At 38.0% G+C, this 27,672-nt stretch overlaps 2 pseudogenes; one reads left to right on the top strand and one right to left on the bottom strand.

Annotated features, from left to right (window-relative positions):
* Positions 1-1,583, bottom strand: part of LOC109437397 (nucleosome assembly protein 1-like 1) — a 73,923-nt pseudogene extending 72,340 nt beyond the window's left edge.
* A 9-nt stretch (positions 1,584-1,592) lies between these two features.
* Positions 1,593-27,672, top strand: part of LOC109437396 (small ribosomal subunit protein uS2) — a 34,659-nt pseudogene continuing 8,579 nt past the window's right edge.

The raw sequence follows: 27,672 nt of genomic DNA, 5'->3' as shown, positions 1-27,672 counted from the left end.
TCTGAGGGTATGAATTTGTTCCAGTAAGGAACGATTTGAGCATAATGCAAATTTTGCATTTGATTATGGATGATTTCATGTGAGAGAAACACTACCTAAATGCAGAAAATGGCACCAGATGAACCAAGCTGCATATGAATACACAAAAGGCACACAGGCACACACCTCAAACATCTACCAGCTGTTATTTTATCATGTATGTCATAAACTACAATCATCCACACCTAGTGTTACAACTTTCTGTCTCGTCTCAGATAATTCTCTACCATTTCACAATAACTCACAAGCTGCAGTCCTTCTGATGCTCACTTTCACAAGAGACCTTTAAGTTCCTTTCAAGATAAAATGCCATAATACTCGAAGTATTTGCATTTATTAACCATTTAAGATGGAGAAAACTGGGTTGCTGGTTTTATTAGATTCCTATCTCTCTCTCTCTCTGTCTCTCTTTTTTTTTTTTTTTTTGGTGAGAACTAAAATTGTAGTTGGCATTTTCATTGTAGGCTGCAATAACAAAAACAAACAACAAGAAATTTGAAATAGGCTTGGCAAAAGATGACAATTCATCCTTTCCAGGGAAGCAGGAGGTCGGCCAGCAGCTTCCCTGCTGCTAGCACTCTGCTGGGTTTTGATCCTTCTTTGGGTTACAGTCTGGATCATTTACCTTATCTTCTTCTTCCCCTTCCTCGTCTGCTTCTCCACCTTCTCCATCATCATCATCATCATCATCATCATCATCATCATCATCAATCTTCAATAGCTTCTCCAGTAAAGTATAACATTGATCTTGGGATTATACCAGTTTCAAAGTCGGTAACAAGGATGGCTTCAGCATCATCACCCAGATCTCCACCCTCAGGAACTTCAGAAGGGGCAAAAACATTAAAGAGTCATTGGCAACTGTATTAATCACACTACGGACCGTCCCACGTCCCTTGTGTTTCTGCTTCTTTTCAATGGTTTTCAAAGTCGCATTCTTCCCTTTTTTCCAATCTATCTGGCACCCTGTACAACCCATAATTTCTGGTCCATCAAAAGAATGGGGATCAGAATCATCTGGTTCTGACCTCGTTCTACATGTCTTTGTCAACACTTCATTTGCGAAATATTTATTGGGTTCAAAGTGAACTTCTAAGACAAAACTCATAGGCTGGCCAGCATCTGATAACTTCACTGTAATATCTTTCAAGTGCTTCAGAATAGGTCCATCATGTTCCTGAACTGTGTTACTGAACAAGTCAACATTCTTAAAAGCCGTCAACCAAAATTCAGGACTTCCGCTGGGGTCTTGCTTTTCTTCCTCTTTTTTCTCATCTTCAGTCTTGGCCTTTTCTTTCAGCAGCTCTGAAATTTCATCTTCCTCATCTGGTTTCCATTGACATTCTTCTTCTGTAGGTTCATAAATTGCATTAATGATCTCAAATCTCTTCTCAAATAAAGGCTGATAGAGAACAGCGTACTTTCTTTCAAGATCATGAACTTACTCATAGAACTTGGCTTCTATCTGTGCACACTTTACTAAGATTTTTGAAAGCATTCACTCATCTTTTAATCGCCTTAGGCAAGTTGTCAACGTCTGTCATGTTGTAAGAATGCCAAATACAGGTGGGGTGGCTACACAGGGACCAGGAGCCAGGCAGCCAAATGGCACAGGCAGTGACTCAGGGAAAGGTGGGAGGACCAGGAGCGAGCAGATGGTGCTAAAAAAGTGGTGCCTAGATCTCTCTCTCGCTCTCTCTCTTTTTTAAAATGCATCAATGACATTGATGTGCCCTAACTTCATAAGGCCTGTGGTTTTTATTGTGTGACGTTGCAGTGATTTTTAAAACACACATATCATTTTATATAGATGTGTGTAGACTGTAACTAGAGTGTATGTAACTTTTTCTCTCTCAAGATAAATTCGCTGGTCTATAACAACTTAAAATCTGAGTGGTTGAATCCATTGCATGATGTTGTTTTTCAAGACTTTAAACATCTATGTGATAAAGCCAAATGTGACAAATAGTCAAAAGAATGACTACTCATCCTGACCTCTGAAAACAGACCTGAAACAGTGGACGTCATTTGCCTACTCTGTTAGTAAAACCTGAAATTGATCAGGAGAGTTTTTAGCTTTTACAGAGTAAGGTTCTACTTACCTAGCTTTGAATTCTCTGTGCCAGTCATTAGCAGACTGGAATGTGGTTCAGCATCACCTCGACGGCTTGTCTAAACACACGGTGCTGAGTTTCTGGTTAAGTCCAGGGTAGGGCTCAAGGTTTTGCATTTCCAAGTTCTCAGGTGATTCTAGGACCAACTTATTTGTTTGGCATTCTAGGCATAGTGCCTATAGCTCACTGTATTTTTAGTGGCCCATGAAAAGCATTTGATTTTAATCTCTCTTAAAATCCGAAGAAAATATGAGGTCAGATAATAAAGTTCGTGAACTTGTTGCAATGATGTTGCTAAAGTTTTTTGATATCAGAAGGATTATTCATTATGAATTTGTACCAACTGGACAAACAGTTAACCAAGTTTACTATTTGGAAATGCTGAAAGGCTTCATGAAAAAGTTAGATGACCTGAACTTTTCACCAGTAATTCATGGCTCTTGCATCACGACAATGCACCAGCTCACATAGCACTGTCTGTGAGGGAGTTTTTAGCCAGTAAACAAATAACTGTATTGAAATACCCTCCCCACTCACCTGATCTGGCCCCCAATGACTTCTTTCTTTACCCAAAGATAAAGGAAATATTGAAAGGAAGACATTTTGATGACATTCAGGACATCAAGGGTAATATGACGACATCTCTGATGGCCATTCCAAAAAAAAGAGTTCCAAAATTGCTTTGAAGAGTGGACTAGGTGCTGGTGTCAGTGCATAGCTTTCCACCGGAGTACTTCAAAGGTGACCGTAGTGATATTCAGGAATGAGGGATGTAGCACTTTTTCTAGGATGAGTTCGCGAACTTTATTGTCAGACCTCATCATTAACATAACAACAGTGAATATATAATAATGACTCCAAGCTGGACTATATTCATCTTTACATCAGCGTAGACTAGAAATATTAATTTTATTTATTTATTTATTTTTAATGAAGGAAGGGGCCCATGAAGACAAGTGACTTTGGTCGACGAAAGTCACTCTGTGTCCCTGAGTTTTGCTGCTGCTGCAGGCAGGAAGTGTACATTGAAAACCACTGCTCTCAACTTACCTATTTTTTAAGATTTTTCAGTGTTCTGGGTTTTATTCTGAATTGTTTTGATTTGTGCTGTTTCTACTCAGAAGAAACAGTTTTTAGTTCCTCCCGACAACACAAAGGAAAGTCAATGGAACAAAATGCCAATTTAAGTTCAGGAGGCGACGTGGGGCACGAGCAATGGTCAGAAACGTGGATCTGACGTGGTTATTCTATTCTTTATTCAGATGTACATTGTGCTTCCATGACTACAAAAGGACCAGTTTAAAAATTCAACCAGTGAGGAACCTGAAGGAGCTGAACTATACGACAATACCTCAGTAACACTGTGTGTTTGTATAGAACTGGTGTCCAAAAAGTAGTCTCTCACTCGTCTTTATTTGTTCCTCACAAGCACCCGTTCAGTAAGTATTGCAATATTGTTTTATTTGGTAGCAGTAAGAACAAACAAAAACATCCCCATCCCATTAATAAATCACAGAATAAACAAAGTTGAAACAAATAGCCCTTTATTGACCAGGGGCAGCTCTAGTTAACTTCAGTATTCCTCATCCTTCCCAAATCATTGTGGTAAGAACTACAAAAACTCAAAAGATAAAATCAATGCATTAATATTACACTATGACACCTTAAGCGTTCTCAGTACTCTTCCCCACTTACTAAATCACCAATGAAAAGGAGGTGCTCATTAAAATGAACAACACTTTTATTGTATTTTGAAGGAGACAGGCATTTTTAAGGCCCCTGATGTATATTTTCAAATTGTGCTTCAGCTCTAAGACTTCTCCAATTCACACCAAAAAGAGGTACTACTGTGTTTCCCCAAAATAAGACTGGGTCTTATATTAATTTTTGCTCTAAAAGACGCATTAGGGCTTATGTTCAGGGGATGTCCTCTTGAAAAATCATGCTAGCACTTATTTGCAGGTTAGGGCTTATTTTCGGGAAACCACAGTATGTAGAGAGACTGGTTCCATTACCCCATATGAAAAGACTGAGTCACTCTAGAGTTACATTAAACAGTAATTGGGGTCTGAGGCAATGCACAGAAAATGCAGTCTTGAGTTAATACGCGTGTGCTAAGGCAGGCTGTGGGATGGGAGAGAAGAAGCAGAAGAGGAGACAGGAACCTGGGCCGTGGGCTACCTCTTCTTGCCGTCTGCTCCCTGCCTGCTTCCATACAGTATATCAGCTACTGAAGGGTCTGTGTCTGGCCAGAGAACCCTCTCTCCTATAGCCAGAGAGGCAGTGATACTGGAGAAAAAACTACAAAACCTTTAAAAATTATGAAAACTTTGCCATTGCATTTGGTGCCTTGGAGCAAAGCCCTAATCAGCTCACCCAAGTAATAGCTCTGAGGGACTTCTCCAAGACTAAGGAGACTTACTGTTTCTGTCTTTACCTTGTGGTTCTGGAGACGTGGTACAGCCCAGTCTCAACATCAGATGACTCTACAAGAGCTACTTCCAAAGCAGGATGGTAAGTGTCACCCTTAATGCCAACAAATGGGGTGGCAACCTGGGGCTGTGTTGAGAAGGATCCTGAAGCTGCAACCAGAATAGGGGAGCAGGGGGGCTGTGATTTGTTGGCAATGTCTGTTAAGGGCACAGGAATAGAGATTGGCACCCCAGATGCCCATATTTATCATGCTTTTTCCAAAAGTTCTCTTTTAATTAATGTCTTCCTGTTGGTCACCAGAACAACACTTGACTGAGTTACCTGCAGGCCAGTCCTTGCACAGCGCACACCTTGCCCTCAATTATAGTGATAGGAATCCACCTGAGCAAGCCTTTGTATTTCTTTCTTTTGTTTTTTAAAAAACAAGTGAAAAGCATTTTAATTTATTTGCGTGTCTATGGTCTTTTCCCAATTTTTGTTTCTTTTCTTTGTAAATAAAGAAGATGAAAGAGTAAAACGTCTATTAAAACATATTTCAACTTCATGTTATGAACATTTGATATAAATTAGAAAAAGAGACAGAGTCGTCACTGCCTTATCTAGTTTCACTTTCCACACTTTCAGTTACCCATGGTCAACTATAGTCCAAAAATATTAAATTGGAAAATTCCAAAAATAAACAATTCATAAGTTTTACATTGCACACCATTCTGGGTAGCATGATGAAATCTCCTGTTGTCCCACTGGGTCCCACCCAGTATATGAATCCCGTTTTGTCCAGTATCTCCACACGGTATACACTGCCTACCCATTAGTCACTTAGTAGCCGACCCATTAGTCACTTAGTAGCCATCTCTGTTATCAGATTGACTGTCCAGGTATCACACTGCTGTGTTCAGTAACCCTTATTTTACTTAATAATGGCCCCAAAGTTCAAGAGCAGTGATGCTGACAATTCAGATACGCCAAAGAGAAGCTGTAAAGTGTTTCCTTTAAGTGCAAAGATGAGTACAGTACAATAAGATATTTTGAGAGAGAGAAAGACCACATTCACATAACTTTCATTACAGTATATTGTTATATTTCTGTTTTATTATTAGTTATTTTTATTACTCTCTTACTGTGCCTAATTTATAATTAAACTATATCATAATTATACATGTATAGGAAAAAAGCATAGTATATACAGTTGACCCTTGAACAATGAGGGGGTGATGGGCTCCAACACCCATGTAGTTGAAAATCCATGTGTGACTTTTGACTCTTTTGAGTTGGTCCTTCACACCCATGGATTCGACCAACTGCAGATCGAAACAGTATTTATATTTATTGAAAAAAAAATCCACATGTAAGTGGATCTGTGTAGTTCAAACTTGCATTGCTCAAGGGTCAACTGTACAGAGTTTGGTACTATCCATGGTTTCATACATCCCCTGTGGATAAGGGGCACTACTATATATGGGAATAAGGAAAACAGAGGGAGCCAGAAGAGAAACCAAAGGTGAGAGCTGGGAAGGAAAGAGAAAAAAAAAATTGAGGGGGGAAGGAAGAGAGAGGTCCCATAGTTTTTGCGAAGAATAACTATTCTAGCAAAAGTGAGCAAAGAATGAGACAGAATGAAATCCCAACTTAATCTTATGGAGGTCAGTGGAAGTAAGCTTTGAGATGTCTCAGTGACATCCCAGTAGGACTTTTGTTCAATGTGCAATTACGTGTTGACTGAAGAATCTAACGCATCGTATTAGCCAATTTCTTCTAACAATTGCTTCAGGGCATGCTTATCTTCTATTAAGGCTGACAGCTTGCTTAATGAATCACAATGGTGCCATCTCATAATACTCTCATATACAAATTCCCTAAATTCAATAGAAGTAAAGGCAAATCCACTGTCAGAGGCTGTATTATCTAGCAGGATGTGTGATGTAAATTATTGGTGTGGCACTATCATTGTTATAGCAGGCATTTAACATGAAACTCATAGCACCAAGGTCATTTTTATTAATTTTAACACTCAGAATCATCCTGTAATATCAATTCACAATTTTGACCAGAAATTTCTTGAGTGACTTTCTGTGAAAATATTGGTGCTTTGGAGAGTTATTTTTAATGTCTTGGCATGGACTAGACTTCTATGTGGTCTTTTGTTTTGTGATTCTTCTCTGAAAAAACAAACTAGTTTAAAATGTTAAAAGCCATACCTATCTATTGTAATATTCTAATAATATATCAGTGTATAAAATTAAAACTGAGTAGCTCTTCAAAAAGGATTATTCCTCACTCCACAGGAGCAACTACTGTTTAGAATTTGGTGGGTATTTTTCTAGACCTTTTAAAACCCACATACAAACAAGCATAATTAAATACCTTTTTAAGCTCTTCTCCTACGACTCTACCCCTCACTCACTCTGCTCCAGCCACACTGCTCCCATCACCCCTTTCTACAACACATAAGTCGCATTGCAGCCTCAGGGCCTTTGCACTTCCTACTCCCTCTGCCTGAAATGTGTTTTCCCAGTTACACACATGGCTTACCCTGTAAGCTCCTCCAGGTCTTTACTCAAATGTCACTTTCTCAGTGAGGCTTTCCCTGACTATCTTATCCAACATTGTGCCCCACGTCCAACACTCTCTACCCTCCTCTCTGCATATTTAACTTGCTAACATACTGTACATTTCCTCCAGTGGAATGCAAGCTCCATGAGGGCAGAGATTTTTTGTCTGCTTTGATTCCTGCTAAATCTCTAGGAGGCAAACAGAAAATATCTAGCCGCAATAATTTCTCTATTAGTTTTGCTTCCTACCCCCACATCAGGTTAGCTTGATGGACATAAAGGAAGTTCTAATACAACAGTGCTCATAGTAGGAAGCACTGTCTGTAGAATTTTCAGTGGCAGACGGCTCAGGGTGCCAGCATATAAGCACCCACGGAAAAGCTCTAATGTTGCAAACATGACAACATCCTTTACGGCACCCCAACTCGCACTAGCTTTTAAAGCACAGCTTTGGAACCAGATGATCTCAGGATTGAACTCCTACTTTTGGTATTCATTAGCCATGTAAACTTGGACTTAGACCTATGCTGGCCAGTATGGTAGCCAACTAGCCACATGTGACCCTTTAACTTTATCTTTACATCAACTTAAAGAAAATTTAAATAAATAAAATGTCAAATTCAGTTCTTTATTTGCCCTTGCCACATTTTAAGAACTCAATACCTAATGTGGCTAGTGGTTACTGAATTGGAGAGCACGGGACATTTGCTTAAGCATGCAGCCCAGTGTTATCAATAGAAACTTCTACAGTGATGGAAGTTCTATCTTGTCTATTAGACAGATTTTCACTCATCATGCAATGCATACATGACACGTATACAATACATCCAGAGAGTAGTACTTAACTCATGGGCTTGTCTGAGGATTAAATAAGATAATATACATAAAATTGCCGGTAAGCGGCAGGGCTCAGAGTAGGCACTCAATAAATGGTAGCTATAGTAATGACAAGAGCAACGACAACAGAAGCAGCAACATAATTGTGTTGTATCACATCCCTGGTAGATTCTTCTGGGGATATTGTTAGGCAAGGCTCTTTGCCAAAGCTGTTGAGGCTGCCAGGCCTTCACAAGGATCACACAGCTGCTGCTGCTGAGAGCCATGTGTCATTGAACTGAGAGCTCCTTGTTATGAGAGATGAGAGATCCTCAACGTTGCTAGGAACTGGCTAGCAGGGGAGGATGCTTTCATCTGGCAAGTGTGGTCATGCACGTCTTGTGTGGAAAACACAATTCCAAGACATTTGGTTCTTCGAGTCTTCTGGATATGGTATGATTCCTAATTTTTACTGGTTAATTGGAATGGCATACTTTGTCAACATACTGTTTTCACAGAATCTGATTTTGTTTTCCTTGTATTTGCAGACAAGATATAGGTCAGTCTTCTGTAGGACTTCTACCTATCAGCCTAAGCTTATATCCAGCCATACCATTGCCTCTCTGTATCATGTCAAATAACTAGTTTGATTCATGTTTTAATGGAACTGTTCAGGTATTATGTTGTCTAACCTACAGATTCGTTTTATAATCTCACGAATGGATGTTCTATTCCTTAAGTGGAATGAGGAAACTATTGATCAGCAACCAAGCATAACTCATTTCCTTCTACTTTTCTCCATTTTCACTTCTCCGTGTCCATATTCCAAACCACCATTACCCCTTGTTCTTCTGCAATTAATTTGCCGCCCTGCTTAAGACCCCTATGGCTTCTTGATGCACTTAGAAAAGAAGACAAATGCCTGTCCATGGTCTTTTATTTTCTTCATAGAATTTAATTGTATTTGTAATTATTTATTTGACCCCCTACTCCCATTTATTTTCTATCTGGCCCCTCCCCCCACCTCTCTAGATGTAATTGCAGCTCAGTGAAATACTCATTGCCTGCTCATTGAACATCGTCTTCTCAGCACTTGGGGAAGTGCCTGCTACAGATTAGAGGTTTCCGAGGCTTCAAGGCCATCTTCCGGCAGTGTGTAGAGAGTAAGCAGCAAACCTCTAAACGGCAACCCGGCACCATGTTGCCCAATGTACTCTCTCCAAGATCCCAGTACACTTAACAGGGATTCTTACCTTGCTATATTTATACCATGACCCCTCTGGGTGGTCTGGTAAATTCTGTGGATTCCTTTTCCAGATAATGTCTAAATACACAAAATTATATATATAAAAAAAGATTTACAAAGGAAGCCAATGATTCTAAGATACAGTTATCAAAATACTTAAAAACTTAAAATTTGTAATAGAGAAATCGATGTGTTTATTACTATGTTGAAGAACAAGATCTAGTGGAGGGTCTAAAATGACGTATTTTAAAGGCAGAGAAGTTCATGGCAATATTTTTGAGATGTCTATAATAATTGTAAAGAGATATGAAAACATCTGTCATTTCTCTTGGTGACAAAGTTGCAGATACTGCTAACACTTCTGGAGTGTGTTGTCTATGGTGTTTTTCTTAATTTTAGAAACTGCTCAATTTCAATGAGAGGTTAATAAAAGTGCAGATGCACATTTTTTTCGCTTTCAAATTCACAGACCCACTGAATTCTATACACTGATCTTTGTGGATCTCTGGGCCCCATGTGAAGGGGCCTGAGCTAGACTATGAGAGGGAGCATGTGTCTGGGTGTGCACGCATGTCACTCCTGGTTCCGTGTGCACTGGCAGCCCCAGCGCTCACCTTGGATGGCGTCTGCAGTCTCAGACAAGATCCTAGGCCTTGCTTCCATCACTGGTGTTATTTCCTCCTCCTCCTCCTCCTTCTCCTCTTCCCCCTCTTCCACCTCCTCCCTCTCCTCCTTCTTCTTCTTTTCTGCATTTGAAAATACTGAAAAACACACAGAAAATAAGTTTAACCATTTAATATATATATATATATATATATATATATATATATATATATATATATATATATATCAATCAAGAAGTGAGAATAATTCCCTTTCCTTACCAATTCTACTTCCCAAAGATAATTACTATTAAGAATTTGGGGAATATCACGCCTGATTTTTAATGTGTCTCCGTGTACGTGTGCACATGCCAAACATATATATTCACAGAAATGAAATGATATTGAACAAATTTGTTTGCTCCTGGCTTTTTTCACATAGTATTGTATTTTAGACATTTTTTTCAGATCACATTTCATTTTAGACATTTTTTCAGATCACATTTCACTGTTTTAATGATTTTCCACCGTATGAATGAACCACATTTATTGAAATTTTCTAGTAAGCTCTTTGTATTGCCACTACAAATAATGCTACAATGAACATCCTGTGTACATATTTTTATGTTTCCTTGTTAATACAAAATAGGCCCTAGGTGTCAAGTCAAAGAGTATGTTTATTTTAGATTTTAATAAATATATATTTACATTTAACTTTTGCCAACTTGATGGGTGAAACTATTAGCTTACTGCTTTAACTTGCTTTACTTTTCCTTGAATACTAGTGAAGTTAGGCATCTCTTCATAGCTTTATTGGCTATTTATATTTTTTCTTCTGAATTCATAATCTGTTTTCATAATCTTATCTCTAAATTCATAATCTTCATTGGCATTTTATACTGGGTATTTATCTTTTACATGTTAATTTGTAGATTTTTTTTATAGTAAAGATATAAAGATACTTTTTATCTGTAGTAGATGCAGCAAATACTTTTTCCCAGTCTTTGCTTATCTATCTATATCTAGATTTATCTATCTATCTATCTATCTATCTATCTATCTATCATCTATCATCTATCTACTATTTATGGACAGGTGGTCTCAATTATCCAAAGAGTTGATTCAAGAAGTCTACTTTAAGTGATTCCATTTTTAAGGACCAAAATGTTATAGTAAATATGTTTCAATTAATTTAGTTTTTGTCTTTAAGATACAATGAAATCAAGGAATTAAGTTGACTTTATCTTATATTAAGTTTAATTCCAAAGATTAGCTAATGCTTAAAACATGCGACCACAATTATTTTATTTTGATAGTGGGTAAGGTGCAAGTCAAATTTGTATTCTAGCACTTTAATCAGCCCTTCACAATATTGGTACTTTCCCAGGATGATCATAAAGAGGACCTATTTTGCAAAAATGGTAGAGGATATTCTTTTTTTTTTGCCTAAGGACCTCGATAGTAGCTGTTAACTGGCCCAACTGTTCTGGATCCTCATTTGTTAGTGACTGTGCTTATGCATGAAACAATTACTAACCAACTTCACAAAATCCTGAAACATTTATAAGATTTGCAACTTCACTTAGCAATAAATTTATATTGAATTTGAATTGTTTATTTATTGACACAATGAGTGGAAATATATATATAGTATAAATCATGGAAGCAGTAGAGATATTAGTATTTATTAGTGGGTATTTTTTATATTACGATAACTTAGATTTCTGCTGAAACTGAACGCACTTGGAAAATGACTACTTTGGGAACTGAGGCCCTAAATCTGTTATTTTATAACTTTTACCCATACAGCTTCTGGGCTTTCTGTCCTGCTCAGTTTTTCCCAGCCTGATAGTAATATTTTCCTATTTATTTTTTCCAGTGGTTTTTGTTGTTCTGCCTTTTACAATTAGAGTTGTACTTAATCAGCAATTTATCTGTGTAATGTCTGTGAAACTTTGTTAGATGATGTTTGTCTTTTCATTCAAAGAATAACTAATTTTCTCAAAACATTTTTGAATAAAATTTTTGATACTAAATTTTAGATTTTATAGACCAGCAAAGTCTAGATAACTGTGGGACTGACATGTAGTTGTCAACCCTCACTTTATTCAAGTATGGACTCAAAAACCAATATATTACCACTAGCTACACCCATCATTTCATAAGAATGACACCAACAGGTAATTTCAAAATTAAAACAAAATAGCTTTATCAAAACCTTGCTACCGTAATCTTTCACAATGAATGGATAAGAACTTACTCACAGAGTAGAATCAATGTGGGGCCAGTATTTGGGATCAACTGCTTTAAATAATAACCCGACTCCCTGATGTAATTTAAATGCACACACACTAATTCTTGGTGAGGGAGGCCATTTGAACCCTTGCATCTCAGACCAGATAGATCTTCATCCAGAACTGAGGCACATTTTTATATATGATAATGGCAGCCCTCCATTTTTCACATTGTAAAGATTTTGTAGCTCTGAACATGACCCTATTCCTGGAAGAATTGAAAAGCTGATATGGAAGGGACTCGCGGGGAATCACGTAGAAGACACTTTCAATAGAAAATACCCAATACTCAGCACAGTTCACAAAACCCAATTATGAACAATTGGTTGTGCTGAATGTGGTTAGTCCCACCATGGTCTGATGCAATGAGGAGGTCATTACAGATCTCTAACGGCTCAAATAAAGGGAACAGGTGAAATGGTGCAAGAAGAATCAGGTATTTGTTAGCATTTTTGTCGAGGATTATGTTGGATGATAAATTGTTGAAAATTTGTATATGGTGATTTATTTTTCTATACTTCTATACACAGTTATATAAATTATTTTACCTCATACTCAGGAAGATAACATTAATGCAGTAATGATATTTGAATGGCAGTTAACATGTTCCTTTGTTTATCCATATGTCTGGTTGTGTAAGCTACTTATTCACATAGTAGTTCTGAATAGCACTTGTAAAGCTGTCATTTTATTCATCTCAAGTTCTCTGTTTTCCAAATAAAAACAAATCTCCTCAGGCATCAGTTTGGAATTGTTGCCTTCGAAATCTAATAGTAAACTAGCTGCCTCAGCATCTGTGGAGCTCAGCTCATTCCATCACCTTCCAGAATTGTAATTCTCCATTTGGAGTCTTAGAAATGTAGTAATGGGGAAAAATGGCTATAAGAAAAGAGACAACTAATGAAAAAATTCGTGGTGGTACAAAATGAATTTTAATATCTTTGTTTCTTTTCTTCTCTCAGTCTGAATAGGTGTTACGTTTTGCAGAATAGCTATGCTTTTTAAAAAGTTGCCTATACGGTGAATTTCTATATAGCAAAGCATAATAATCTATTGACGTCTACAAAATTAAAAGTATGTTTTTCAAGGGAAAATATTGATCCCCTCATATTAAAACTTATACATGCATCACAAATGCATTATGAAAGCAAACCTAAAAAAAATTAAATAAAACATGAGGAATAACTCCAAGAATAAATTACAGAATGAAAACATAAAGGAGCTTGGGTCATTTTTGCATTTAGAATGAGAAGCCTGAAGATTTAAAAGAAAAATAGCAACAACACTGTACTGAACTGAACATGCCAGGGGCAGAGCTGAACAACTATCTTATGAAAGACATTTTTCATTTTTAACCAGAGTATGCTTGTGTGTATAAGATAGCAAAATAATCAAGTAAAGAGTAAATAATTCTGCTCATCAACAGGTTGTTTCGGGTTAAACTGATGCAATGCCAAACAGTTAGTTTGGATGTTTTTGCGCTTGAAGTATTTGTCTAAACAAATACTCTTAAAGGAAGAAAGTAGCCAAACTCCAATAAAATAAGCCCTGAGCTTAGATTCAAAAAACCAAGATTCTGTGCCTTATTTTGCTTCTCTGGGCAAATTGCTTGAGGTATCTGAACCCTATTTCCTGCTCTGGAAATGGAGGTCATGATGGTCTCAAAGGGTTGTGAAGGGGAAATTAGAAAATGGACATAAATTTAGCTGGCTAATACTATACTCAATATGGGGCCCAATGATGGCCCATGCGTTTGTCTTCTATGGTACGCTGTGTAGTTTATAAAATTTTCCATAGTTTGGCTCTACATTAAGCCAGTAGTTTACATATGATCTACAAGGAGAACCATGATATATATGGAAACTTAGCCTTTCCAGGGAGAGCCAAGGTGTGTTCTGAGACCAAAAGGAAAGCTTGGATAGCACTAGCAGAGATTCAACTACCAAATGATTTTTAATCATTTACTGATTCACCCAATAAAGCATTTATTTGTTGTCTACCATGTGTCACATGTATGCTAGAGCTGACTGGGTAGGCCCCTGTCCTCTATGCCCTTATCATATAGTTGAGAAGACAAATGATATGCAACAAACTGTAATAAAATGTCACAAATGCTATAGCAGAGGTTGGAACAAAGTATGGGAGGAAGAAATTTGTATAATATTGAAAAAATGTCACATAGAGACTGATTTTTAATAAATGCTTTTGGTAAAGATAAAAAAAATAGATTTGGCTATCACAAATAATCCTGTTATCCCTTTATGTATATCTACATGCATGTATGTATAGATATACGTATGTGTGTATATATTTTTCCATTTTTCTAATTTGTTTTTACATTGTGTAATTTAAAAGGCCTCTCTTGAAGGTTGGTGTGCACTGACAACTCCCTTATGAACACTGATGAGAGGTTTTGTATCAAACACAAAAGACAGTAAAGCAGCTAAAGGAATCCTTTCTTTCAAATACTATTTTGATGTGACTAATCTTACTATTTGGTCAAATAATGCAGTTCTGTGCTGATTGCAATAGTTAATTTATACAGTTTACATGACTGCTTTTCAATGTAAAGGAAAACTATAAAAAGAAAATCAGCCATGGTGTATAATCTATGTATGATCTCTCTTTCTGTGTTTTTTCATTGCTTGACATTCAGAATAAACTACAACCATCAATTCCCCAGATCCTCAGATTATAATTACCTGGAATTTGATTCTCTGAAGGATGTGAGAATTTTTAAGCTTATCTGGTTTTGTACAAATTTACTTGCTAAGGAGATTTCATAAAAAACAATTTAACTCTGGGTCTCTTAAGGATATACAACATGAAAGAAAGGCATTAGATTTTCAGTTTTGTTTTCTCCACCAACTTCATTCACCTGGTTTTCCTGTTATTCCATAGAGATTGTAAAGGCAGTGTTCTATAGAAATGATTTGATTGTACCATTGTATTGTTTGCATCTGGGCTAGCCCTGCACCACAGGTGTGAGGTCATGTGTGGTGTGAGGAGGCAGAGGGTAAACAGAAAGGTCAGGGGTGAGTATCAGAATCCTCAGGAAGCTTTCCAAAGTGTCTGTCCTGTTTACCTTCCTCCTCACCTCCATTTGTGGTAGATGCAGTGGTCAGATGAGCTCAAATGGCCAGTGAGTATGCTCTAAAGGGAACCTAGGGCTTAAACCATTCAGATGTAAACGTTACACATCTTGTCAAGGCTAGTGTTTACAGAGGGCAGAAAGAAAGTTCAGAAATATGGAAGAAGAGATGTGAATTTGTTAGTATAGATTTTTAGCATCAAACAAAGGTTTTAGTTACCATTTACATAAGAACCATTCACAGCCACTCAGGAAACTTCTGAATCAACTTGAAACGTCTTACTTAGCAGTGAATGCAAGTTCCCTAGGAGTGCAAAAAAATAAAATAAATAAGCTTCATGCAAATATGTTGATAATACACTCCAGAGGGGTGTCTGCCTGCATTGTTATAAAATCACTATCTTAGCCAAATCAACTGATTGAAAAATCAAATAAACTTGATTAATCTTTGTTCACAATAGTGCAGACATGCAAGATGTACAACTATGAGTCACAGATTTAAAAAAAATACAGAGTCACTAATTCAAACTCACAGATAGGAAGTTAGCCTGGGTTTCTTCAGAAGCAAAGCCCAAATTAATCTTGTGTGGAGATAGTTACTTTAGAAACGCGATCCTAGGGAGCAGGAGTGAGGGGCATGGAAAGTGAAACTAGGACGGACGGAACCTGAAACAAACATGGCTTTTCCAGTTGACCATTGCTATGATTAACTGGTGCTTGTTGCTACAGGAACTTCGGAGGAGGTTTAGCAGATTGGTTTGGTAGCTGTCTGCTGGGTGATGTAAGGAGGAACTGGCTCATTGGCTCCCACCCCACATTTGTCAAGGGTGACCTAATGGGCATTAGCTCCCGAGAACTTCTGGCTTGTGCAAGCGTGAATGACATGGTTTCCACAATTGTCCTAAACTGACTAACAGAGGGTTGAGATGAGGTACTGCCAGCTTGCACCTGCTAAAGCTGGTCAAAGCTTCATGGAACTAGTTATTGCAGCTGTGGTTTGATAATAGGCAAGACTGAAAGAACTTAAATCTGCACAAGAACTGTCTAGTATATTGAAAAATAGAACATCTCTTAAAACTAAATAAAGGTTTTTCACAAAGTATATATTCAGTACCTAGACCAACACTGGGGTGTCCTATGCAGAATCTTTAATAAATAGGAAGCATGGGAAATAGATTTGGAGGAAAAATAACAGGTCCTAAAACCTGATGTGAATTTAAGCAAATTACATTCAATGTCGCTAAGCCTCAGTTTCCTGCTCTCCAAAGACTGGGGATAAATGATATCCTCCTCCCGGGATTCTCGAATGCTAAATAAGGTGATGAATGTAGTAGCATGATTAGCATTTCAGAAAATGGGCACTCATAATAATCATTATTAGCATTCAATCAAAGTCAGCACACAAGGCAACTTGGTGGGGACAAACCATTGTTAGGGGCTGTAGATTTCAGGACCCCAAGAGAGAGAGAACAAAGGTGGCAACAGCTGGTGGGAACAAATGGAAGAGCTCTTCTGGACCCTGGGGGACTACAGATTGTGCAGAACAATCAAACCAGTTGGGGGGTGGGAGTTGTGAGTCAGAGATCACACTGAGGCCAGAGGTCAAGTGTGGTGACCTCTGATCCAAAGCTAGGAAATAGAATGCAGGTCAAGTTCTGTCAAGGGTCAATGGCAGGGAAATGGTTATTCAGCACACATGTTGATCCATTAGAGGCCTTTCTTGTCAGAAAGCTTGCCGTTGCATTTCCTGCCATGCTGAAAACGAATAGTTGATTTTCTAGATGTGGTCAGCCTGTGAGATCAAAGACATGCAGTCCTGCAAATGACCAGATCATACAGCAGGTAAGAGGGAAAAGTCTAAATAAAACATCTTCTGTACTTATTCCAAGAATTTATGCACTATTTCCAAAGATGCCTACTACTTCAGGAGTTCTTGCTTACAAATTATAAAGTATGACTCATGTTTCTGATTTTATTTGAGCTTCCTGCATCTTTCTATCCTGGTCCTGTGTCTTTAAAATGGTATTGTGACCAGAATTCACTTAAAATAAACTCTTTAACCTCATGCTTGTAAATGTCTTGTGTCTTACATGTTTTACAATGTTCCACACTTCACTGATTTCAAACATCTATCCGTCCATCTGTCCGCCTTACTCCATTTGGGCCATGATAATAGAATATATAATAGAGCACCATAGACTGGGAGGCTTACACAACAGACATTTATTTCTCACAGTTCTTGAGGCTAGGAAGTCTGACAGATTGCATATCTGGTGAGGGCCTATTATGTGGTTCAGACAACCTTTCTCACATGGTGGAAGCCTTGAGGGAGCTCCCTGGGGTCTCTTTCATATGGGCACAAATCCCATTCATGCGGACTCCACCCTCATGACCTAAGCATCTCCCAAATGCTTACCTCCAAATACATTGAGGATTAGTTTTCAACATATGAATATGCGGGTGTGGGACACAAGCATTCAATCTACAGCACCATCCATACATTCATGCTTTCATTTCTTCATTCAACCATTCAATAACCCAATAATTTAATCATTTAACCAGAAAAGATTATGTGTTTCTAAATTACTGCTACAAAGGGTTATGAGAGTAAAATAAGATAATGTACATAAAAGAATCTGGCAAATAGTACAGTGCTCAGAGATGGCCCATGAACTTGTCTTTTATAGTAGGCTGTTTATTTTATAAATTTCCCATGCTTTGGGTTCTATATTAAGCTAATAATTTATTAAGACATGTAAGGAGATAAGTTTGTAGTGTTATCTCATTGAAGCTTTAATTTTATTTAGAGGCTAATAATGTAGAACATCTTTTCGTGTGCTGAATTGCTATCTGTATACTTTCTCTGTGAAATGTCTCTTCATGTTGTTTGCTTATTTTCTAACTGGGTTGTTTATTTTTTACTATTGAGTTTTGAAAGTTCTTCACATATTCTAGATACTAGTCCTTTGGGTAGGTGGTTTATAGTAAATATTTTTTGTCAGTCTATAGCTTGTGTTTCCATCCTCTTAGCACATTTTTCACAGAGCAAAAGGTATGATTCTGATTAAGGCTAATTAAGTTTAGTTTACAATTTTTTCTTTTATAGATTTTGCTTTTGATCAAATCTAAGAATTATTTGCTTAGCTTTAGATCCTGAACATTCTCTTATGTGTTTTTCTAAGTTTTTATGCTTTACATTGAAGTCTACGATCTATTTTGAGTTCATTTTTGTATAAGACAGTTCAAGGTTCAACTTTTGCCTAGGGATGTCCAATTGCTCCAACACCATTTATTATTTTTTTATTATTATTATTATTTTTTAAATTTTATTTTATTAAATTTATTGGGGTGACAATTGTTAGTAAAATTACATAGATTTCAGGTGTATAATTCTGTATTACATCATCTATAAATCCCATTGTGTGTTCACCACCCAGAGTCAGTTCCCTTTCCATCACCATATATTCGATCCCCCTTACCCTCATCTCCCACCCCCCACCTCCCACCCCCCTTACCCTCTGGCAACCAGTAAACTATTGTCTGTGTCTATGAGTTTCTGTTTCTCATTTGTTTGTCTTGTTCTTTTGTTGTTTTTGGTTTATATACCACATATCAGTGAAATCACATGGTTCTCTGCTTTTTCTGTCTGAGTTATTTCGCTCAGCATTACTCTCTCAAGATCCATCCATGTTGTCACAAATGTTCCTATATCATCTTTTCTTACCGCCGAATAGTATTCCATTGCTCCAACACCATTTATTGAAAATGTTGTCTTCTGTTCATTTAATTGCTCTTGCACTTTGCTCAAAAATCAGTTGGGCATGTTTGTGAGGGTTTACTTCTGGGTTTGTTCTCTATTGTGTTCGATTGTTGTATGTGTCTATCTATCTACCAATACCATACATTCTTGATTATTGAAGCTTGATGGTAAGTCTTGAAATCATGTAGGTGATTCTTCCCACTTTATTCTTCTTTTTGAAAATTGGTTTATCTATATTAGATTCTATTTTGTTCCATATAAAAAGAATTAGAAATAGTCTTGTCTGTATCTACAAAACTTGCTGGGATTTTAATAGGAATTGGGTTAAACCTGTAGATCAATTTGGGGAAAATTGACATCTTTCCTGTGTCAAATCTTTCAATGCATAAATATACACTTAATAAGATAATGTACATAAAAGTATCTGGCAAATAGTATAGTGCCCAGGGAGGCCCATGCACTTGTCTTTTATAATATGTCTCTCCATTTAATTAGGTTTTCTTCGATTTCTTTCATCAGTGTTTTGCAGTTTTCAGCACATAAATCCTACACATGTTTTGTTAGATTTACACCTAAGTAAATTATTTTTTGGTTGATTGTAAATAGTATTATACTTTTTATTTTGCTGTTCATGTGTTCATTGCTAATATATAAAAATGCAATTTATTTTTTGTATGCTTTTTAAAAATAGTTTTTAAACATAGTTTTAGATTTTTACTAAATTTGTATGCTTTTTGTATCCTGCAATCTTGATAAACTCACATAGGAGTTCTAGGAGTTTTTTGTTTGTTTGTTTGTTTGTTTGTTTTTCTTCATAGAAAATCATGTCATCTAGAAATAGGGGATTTTATTTCTTCCTTTCTGATCTCTACACCCTTTATCACCTGTTTAAAATGTAATTAGTTTAAATATTTCCTCAATATACATTTAGCACCACATGAAACAGTATTATAATTTTTGCTTCAACCATCAAACATAATGTAGAAAACTCAGGAGAAGAAATAAAGTCTACTGTATTTAACATTGTTTTTGTTTATCATGTTGTTCTTTCTTCCCTTCTAACATTACAAGGCCCACTTTTTAATCATTTCTTTTTTGTTTAGAGAACTTCCTCTAGCCATTCTTTTAGGAAGATTCTGTTGACCACAAATTTTCTTTGTTTCCCTTTTATTTCTAAAAGATATTTGCACTGGATACAGGATTCTGCACTAATGGTTCTTTTTTTTTTTCCCCTAGCTCTTGAAAAATGCTGTAGTAGTTCCTTCTGTTGTGATTTCTGATGAGAAATCCACTGTTATTCAAGTTGTTTTCCCCCTATGAGTAAGGTGTTGTTTCTCTCCCACTGCTTTCAAGATGTTTTCTTTGTCTTCAATATTGAGTAATTTGACTATGATGTGTCTTAATAAAGATATCTTTGTTTCTTTGGGTTTATCTTGATTGGGTTAGCCTAGCTTTTTAAATCTATAGACTACGTCTTTTGCCAAATTTTGGAAGTTTTCAGCCATTGTATTTGAACACTTCTTCAGCCCCGTATTCTTTCCTTTCTCCTTCCAGTTCTTAAAGGATACAATATTAGATCTTTTGCTATTAGTCTTACATGTTCCGAGGCTCTGTTCATTTTGTTCCCAGTGCATTATGTCTTTGTTCTTTACACATTTGTTTTTTTCTCTCTTTTTTTTTTTAAAGACGTATATTCAAAAGTCAAGAGGTAAAATATTTCAAATGCTTCCTAATGAATGAGATTAGAAAACACTTTGGCCCAGGATGTCTATGAATTTCAGCCCTACCACAGACCAATCAGTAGAATGGGCTTGGATCCCCTATTTTGTGGAAGCAGTTGGTGCAGTGAAGGGTCAAGAGCCTCAGAGAAAAATAATAATATATTAATTATCTTATTTAATGCACACGACAGAGGAGGTATCAGTATTACGACCATTTCACAAATGAGTAAGATGAGGCTTTGAGAGAAGCAGATGAGGCTTTGAGAGAGGCAGTACTTTGCTAAAATAACACAGCTAATTAGTGGTGGAGCTAGGATTTGAACCATGGGTCACTTATGATGTCCAATTACAGGATGCATTGTTGACCAAGGTGCCCAGCTGTGGCACTGAAATCACTGCAGGCATGCTTGTAATAGGTCCCTTCCTGGGTGATATGGGATTCTCTGACAGCTCATTTTGCCGTAAGAACTCAGGATCCTTGCCAAGTCTTAGACTTCACAGCAGTCTAGGATGCTTCCACCCCACACTGCCTCCCTCTCTCCTTCACTTAGAGCTAGACAAGCATCACTCATAATGGCTCGCCCAGCCTATCCCAGCTCCCTCTCCCATTTTCTCCAGCACAGGCATTTCCCTTAAGAAAATTCTTGCATGTTTAATCCCATTTTGGTATTTCCTAGATGACCCAAACTCACACATTTCGGAAACCTGATTCAAAAAGCCCAAACTACTACGCCATACGTGGTAGCAAGAAGGGTTTCTGTGGAATTGAGAGTTCACTGGGAAGATGAAAATAAAATAATACATGTGGGAAGACTTTATAATCTCTGAAACTGAATGCAAATTGTCCTTATTATTTAGAGTTCACACAATGGTTTGCCCTGGGCTCTGCCTGCTCTTAGCCACTGGCCTAGGTGTGGATGATTTCCAATTTATCATTTCATCTAATGATTGTGAGAACTGCCGACTTATCAGTTGAATTTTCACAATGCTTAGCACAACCATGACTTATCAGGCATGGTAGTGACATTTCAACTCTAAGTTGTTTTTTATCCAAATAAACTGGGATTTGACAACAACTTTGTAAAAACTGATATAATTTGCATCAGCAATGATCCCATTCATTATCACCCTAATTTTCTAAATTGTCTTTAAACAAGGGTGTGGTGAGTTCTTGGGGAACTGATAATAAATTATACAACCTGTCCTATCTGTCCCACATCAGCGGTAATTAAAAGCTTACCTATAATTTTCTGGCCTCCTCACCTGGGAAAAGAGAACCTGAGTGTGAGAAGCTCTTGTTCATTTAGGCCACACAAACTGATCTGACTGAATCACTTTAGCTATTCACAATAACTAATGTACAATGATTCTGTTATTGTTATTAAACGGACTCCTGACGTTGAATAGTGTCAGAATAAATTGAAGTTTACCAAAATACCAAGAACATTAACTAGAGTATTTCAAAGTGTAATTGGAACAAGATGCAAAACGTGAAAATGATACGCTGACTACTTGGGGTAGATAGTTCATGGTTAATGTGTGACAAAAACAAGTAAAAGTTCTCCATTCCTTTGTGCTTTCATCTTTACCACCAAAAAGCAGTAAAGTGGACAATATGGAAAACAGAAATTCAGTTTAAAAGAGAGAAGTAAAGCCCAAGTCCCATATGTCCAGTACGGGTTGAGAAAGACATGGTTTAGTTGAATTTACAGAAAAAAAAAGCAGATTTTACTTAACTTTGTGACCAATTTGAGACAACATATAATGGTTTTCCAAATTCTAGTGGAGTTTTAGGCTGCATAAGAAAGATTTTTTTCCCCACTTACAGTTGACATACAGCATAGTGGCCAGACATTTATATCACTTATGAAGTGATCCCCCCGCTAAATGTAGTACCCAACTGGCACCATTCATAGTTATTACAATATCACTGACTATATTCCCTATGAATCAATGATTCTTAAACTTGATTATGCATCAGAATCACTTGAGAAATGAAGCACACACACACACACACACACACACACAAATATACACACACATAGCTGCACAATTTTCTGGCACCATCCCAGATACATCTCTGAGAGCGGGGCCCGTTTTCTAGGTTAAGATTTCTCCTCAGTTATGAAATCCTCTACTCGAGGATTTGGACAGGCTCCCATGGGATGACTGTCATAGAAAGGCAGTTATTGCTGGGAGTGTGTCATACCCCTTCGCATGATAGGGTGCATAGAAAGTGGAGAATCAATGCATCCCCAAAGTAACCGCCTTACTCAAGACACTAAGGTAAGCACTGGTTTTCTTAAGTGCAATGTGACTGACACTTGCAATGCTCACCTCAAAACCATCCCCCATCTTCACTGATAACAGAACCCTGATGTACTCAGGAGGTCACCGAGTTAGCTCAGGATGCTGATCTCCTTTGCCAGCTACTGGCTTCCCTGACTTTTCTTGCAGCTGTAGGTGGCCATAGTGACACAGGTCAGCTTCTGGGAAATCTTATCCTTCATAAAAGGAAGAAAGGTGCTCTGTACACTGTGTGTGAGAAATGATGGCTGGCATTGCTCAGCCATCCTGCAACCATGAGAGTAAGGACAAAGGTCGCAGAGCTGCCAACTTAGAGCCACTGAAAAAAATCAGGAACTGCCTGCTCTAGACTCCTTTCTAAGTGAGATAATGAATGTCTCTGCATGTTTGGGTCCAACGTATGTTGGATTTTGTTTTTAAGGCAACTTTAGGTTTACAGAAAAATTGAGCAGAAAATTCAGAGGGTTTCCATACGCCCCTGGGCCCCACGTATACATAGCCTCCCCCATTATCAACATCACCCACCAGAGTGGGACATTTGTTACTACTGATGAACCTACATTGGCATACTGTTATCACCTAAAGTCCACAGCTTACATCAGAATTCACTCTTATTCTTGTACATGATATAGGTGTTCATATTGGGATGTCTTAGTGAATCGAAGAAATTTGTTGGAAGAATTAATGATATTTCATGGATGGGGGGGTCTTAAAATACAAAGAGATAGGAATTCAGTGCAAAATAAAAATTTTCAGTGCCCACTGTGGTTCTATTCTAGAAACTTTGAGGGCAAAGATTTTTAGAAAAAAGGTCTTTAAATCTAGTGAAAAAAAATAGACATGGGTGATAATAACAGATATCTATAGAGTCTTATGGGCAATAATAGAGAGGAACGGTACTTGTTCCGTTCTGGGAGTTCACAAGAGATTTCCTGGAAGAGATAATGCTTTAGCAAAGTATTAAAAATGAGTCAGACATAATTAGCCTGTGAAGAAGGGTGGGATGGGTGTTCCAGATTGAAGGAATAACTCCTGCAGACACATGGAGCTGGAAGCAGCACGGTACATTTGGGGAATTCAAAGGCTATTACAAGAATAGAAAGGAAAGGGGGAGTTATTGGGAGATAACACAGGAGAGGAGAGTCAAAGAGACCCTGGATACGTAGTTTAATGTTTAGTTCTGTGAGCGATGGGGAGTTTCTAAAGATTTTAAACATTTTTAAGGAGATTATTCAACCTATCGTGTACATTCTTAAATGAGTTAAGGCAAGAGGCAAAAGGCCCAGTTACAAGCAAATCAGGATAACTCTAAACATTTGGATTATGGTAATAGTGGTAGGAATGAAGAGAAAGAGATGCATTGAAAAAAAAGGAAAAAACTCTTCAGGATGTAAAATCAGCATAATTTGGTGACAAATAGGATGTGTGTGAAGGTGGGTAGAGATAAAGAAGTAAAACATACCCAGTTCCAGAGACTGGTGAAGTGTGGTGCCATGAACAGAGCTAGGAAATAAGAGAAGAGCGACTTTGGGGTGAGTTCAGTTTGGGACATGTTGTTTGAGGTGTCCATTCTACACTCAGTTTGAGAAGTCCAAGCTGAAGCTCAGAAGAGCATTTGGGGCTCAGAAGAGAGATGGATTTGGAGGTCATCAGACTACAGGTGGTAGTTGAATCCATGAGACTGGAGAAGGTTATGCAGGGACAGTGGGGGGAGGCCTGGTGAAATTAGCTCGCCCAAATTCCAGATGATGTCTGGTGCCAACTTAGGGCAAGGTCATGATGGAGTCAAGCTAGTTAGGTCTAGATAGGGAAGATTGTCTTAACATGCTCCCTGCTCAAGGACTCAGGAAATTGGCTTAGGGAGATGGCAAGTTGTACAAACATTAAGGAAGATAAAAGACCTAAGCCAGAAGACTGCAGCTGGTTATTTAAGGAAATCCCTGTGCTCTATTTCTCATGGATATAGTTGAGTCACACCCCTACAAGGTATTTATTTTTCATTTGTCCTTGTTTCATTGAAGTTATAATGAGGCAAATGTGAAGGTACAGGATCATGCCTTTTCTCAATGGCGAGCATTTGCCATGGACAGGGTCTGACAACTTGAACATAGACAGGAAGTTGAGAACACTCTCCAGACCCAGATCATCAGAAAGGATTTTCCAGGTGCCAACTAGTTCCTGCTTCTGTTGCTTGTTTCAAGCCCTTAGAAAAGTGCAAATTATCCCCAAAGCCACTGGACAAATGCCATCTTGCCCACAGGAGTAGCCTAACTCTGGAGAAGCATCACTTAGGACTCATTAAATTCCTTGAGATTGTCCACACACAACTTGAGAGGGAGGGCTCCTGAGGAAATAGAGGTTATTGAAGAAAATATCAGTGGTTGGCAGGCAGTTCCATCCCAACTCCTGTGCCTTTTCCTACTAAGCAGATGGTGTATGGCACTTGCTAGGAGTCTGGGCCTAATTCAAGAGCATATCTTTGCTTTCCCTGAAGCTACTGAATTTGAAGGGACCTGGGGAGAATTAATATACCTCAATATTCCTCTAACATCTTTTCCCTGTGTGATACATCCATTCTCACCTGCCGTTTTCATATTGTACTCCTCTCATCCCTCTGTCTCATATTGAAAGCCTGCTGTGCTGGAACACCACCGCTACCATCCTTACCAGGCTGCACGCTCCGTCAGTGTCTGGCACATGGCAGTGCCCTTCCAGTGGAAATCTTTTCCCAGGGCCTCCTCCCCAAAGGCTCCAGGCCAGCAGGGGTTAACTAGAGTCCTGCCAGGGAACCCATCTCTGGGAAGCTGACTTGCTCCTACTTGCCTAGCTTGGAACTTCTATACCCTGTTTCAACACTTTGTGAGTTGGGCAAGGTTGCTATGGGATAACTGTGAGTGTCATTGCTAGTGAGAAAGTCCAAGCAAGAGTAGCAATTAGATAATTAAATTGAAAGGTGTTCTTTAATCAACAATTCACCACAGTTCCCAGTCATATTTATGCTATACCTGTCCTCCAACATCACTTACAGATCCCCTCTTGACCTGGGAGCAATTTTCCCCCTCAATTCAAGTGTCTAGCAGGAAGCTGAATGGAAAGCAGGACTCCTTTCCTGAGTAGAGCTGTTGGATTCTTCAAGTACTGAGCACAATGCCCCAAAAATCTTAATAGCCCAAATTCAAAGAATTGTCATTAGGTAGAAACTCAACTTAACACCTAGATCTGTGGGTCACAAATTCTCTGTTCATTGTTGGTCTAGATTTATAGATAAAAGATAGATAGATAGATAGATAGATAGATAGATAGATAGATAGATAGATAAATGGTTAATTTGACATGTCAACTTGGCTGGGCCACAGTGCCTGGATATCTGATCAAACATTATTCTGGATGTTTCTCCTAAGGTGGTTTTTTTTTGTGTGTGGATGAGGTTAACATTTCCATCGGTAGACTGAGTAAAATCAGATTACCCTCCATAATGTGGATGGGCCTCAGCCAATCAGTTGAAGGCCTTAATAAAACAAAGACTGACCTATCCTCAGCAAGAAGGAGTTCTTTCAGCAGACTGCCTTTGAATTTGAACTGCAACTCTTCCTTGATTCTTCAGTCTGCTGGCCTACCCCATCAGATTTTGGACTCTCCAAGCCTCCACAATCAAGTGAGCTAATTTCTTAAAATAAATCTCTTTCTCTTGCTCTCTCTTTTTACACTTTCTATTGGTTCCGTTTCTTTGGAGAACCCTGACTAAGATAGACAGTTATATAGATAGATACAGAAATGATAGTTAACATACCTTATAAATATTGCCATTACAAGATTGCCCCAGTTAGGTAGATAGAAAGCTGAATACAGGGGTGCAAGTGTGGGATGGAAGGGTTTGTGGTGAGTTATTTTTTGTATATAGACTCAAGGAAATCCTTTCTTCTTCTTCAGCAGATGAAACTAGGATGCAATGGGCCTAGACATCTGTTTGATGATTTAAACGACTCATTGTTTTCCGGCCAGTTCTTACAAGAACACACAGAGTTTCTAAGCTGTTCCAGCCTAGCACTGCAGGACAAGCCCTGACTGAGGAACATGACCTCCCCACCCCCACCCCACCACCTTCACAAGAAATTACCTCCCTTGCTTTTCTGGGACACAATAGCCTCACTTTAACCACTTGCTGTTTCTGGCCTCCACATATCTGTTTGAATAATTATTATTCATCTGCTGGGCCTTTCACAGAATTCCAGCTGTAAATAGCACTCATCATCACCCCCATCACCACAGCTGGTAATGAAGAGAAATGTGTTGGGTAATGAGGAGAGCGACCACCATTATAGTAATGAAGAAAAATGGCCAGAAATGCTGCGGGAACGGCACCTCCACTATTTCCCAGTGTAATTGGCATGCGGTAATTGCTTTTTTATCCTCCCTGCCTTCAGCTTCGCAAACTACTTCCAAACCCCTTATATTCATCACAAAATAGAAAATTGAAGTAGTGCAATAAATTAAAAAGGCAAAAGAGCTCAGCTTTGTGGTGCCAGTCTTAAAAGAAGGAAATAAGAACATTTACAGGTTTAATAAAAAGGGTAATAGTGGGGTGTGGGAGGATCATTCCTTTTTGTTGTTATTTTTGTCATTACAGACTAAAGCTTCTTTCAACTACGTACAAAGACAGACTCCAACAGGAATAACTCTGAATATGCTCAAAACAC

This window comes from Rhinolophus sinicus, linkage group LG02 (assembly GCF_036562045.2).
Source record: "Rhinolophus sinicus isolate RSC01 linkage group LG02, ASM3656204v1, whole genome shotgun sequence".
NCBI classification, from domain to species: Eukaryota; Metazoa; Chordata; class Mammalia; order Chiroptera; family Rhinolophidae; genus Rhinolophus; species Rhinolophus sinicus.
This window is presented reverse-complemented; position numbering and strand designations above follow the sequence as displayed.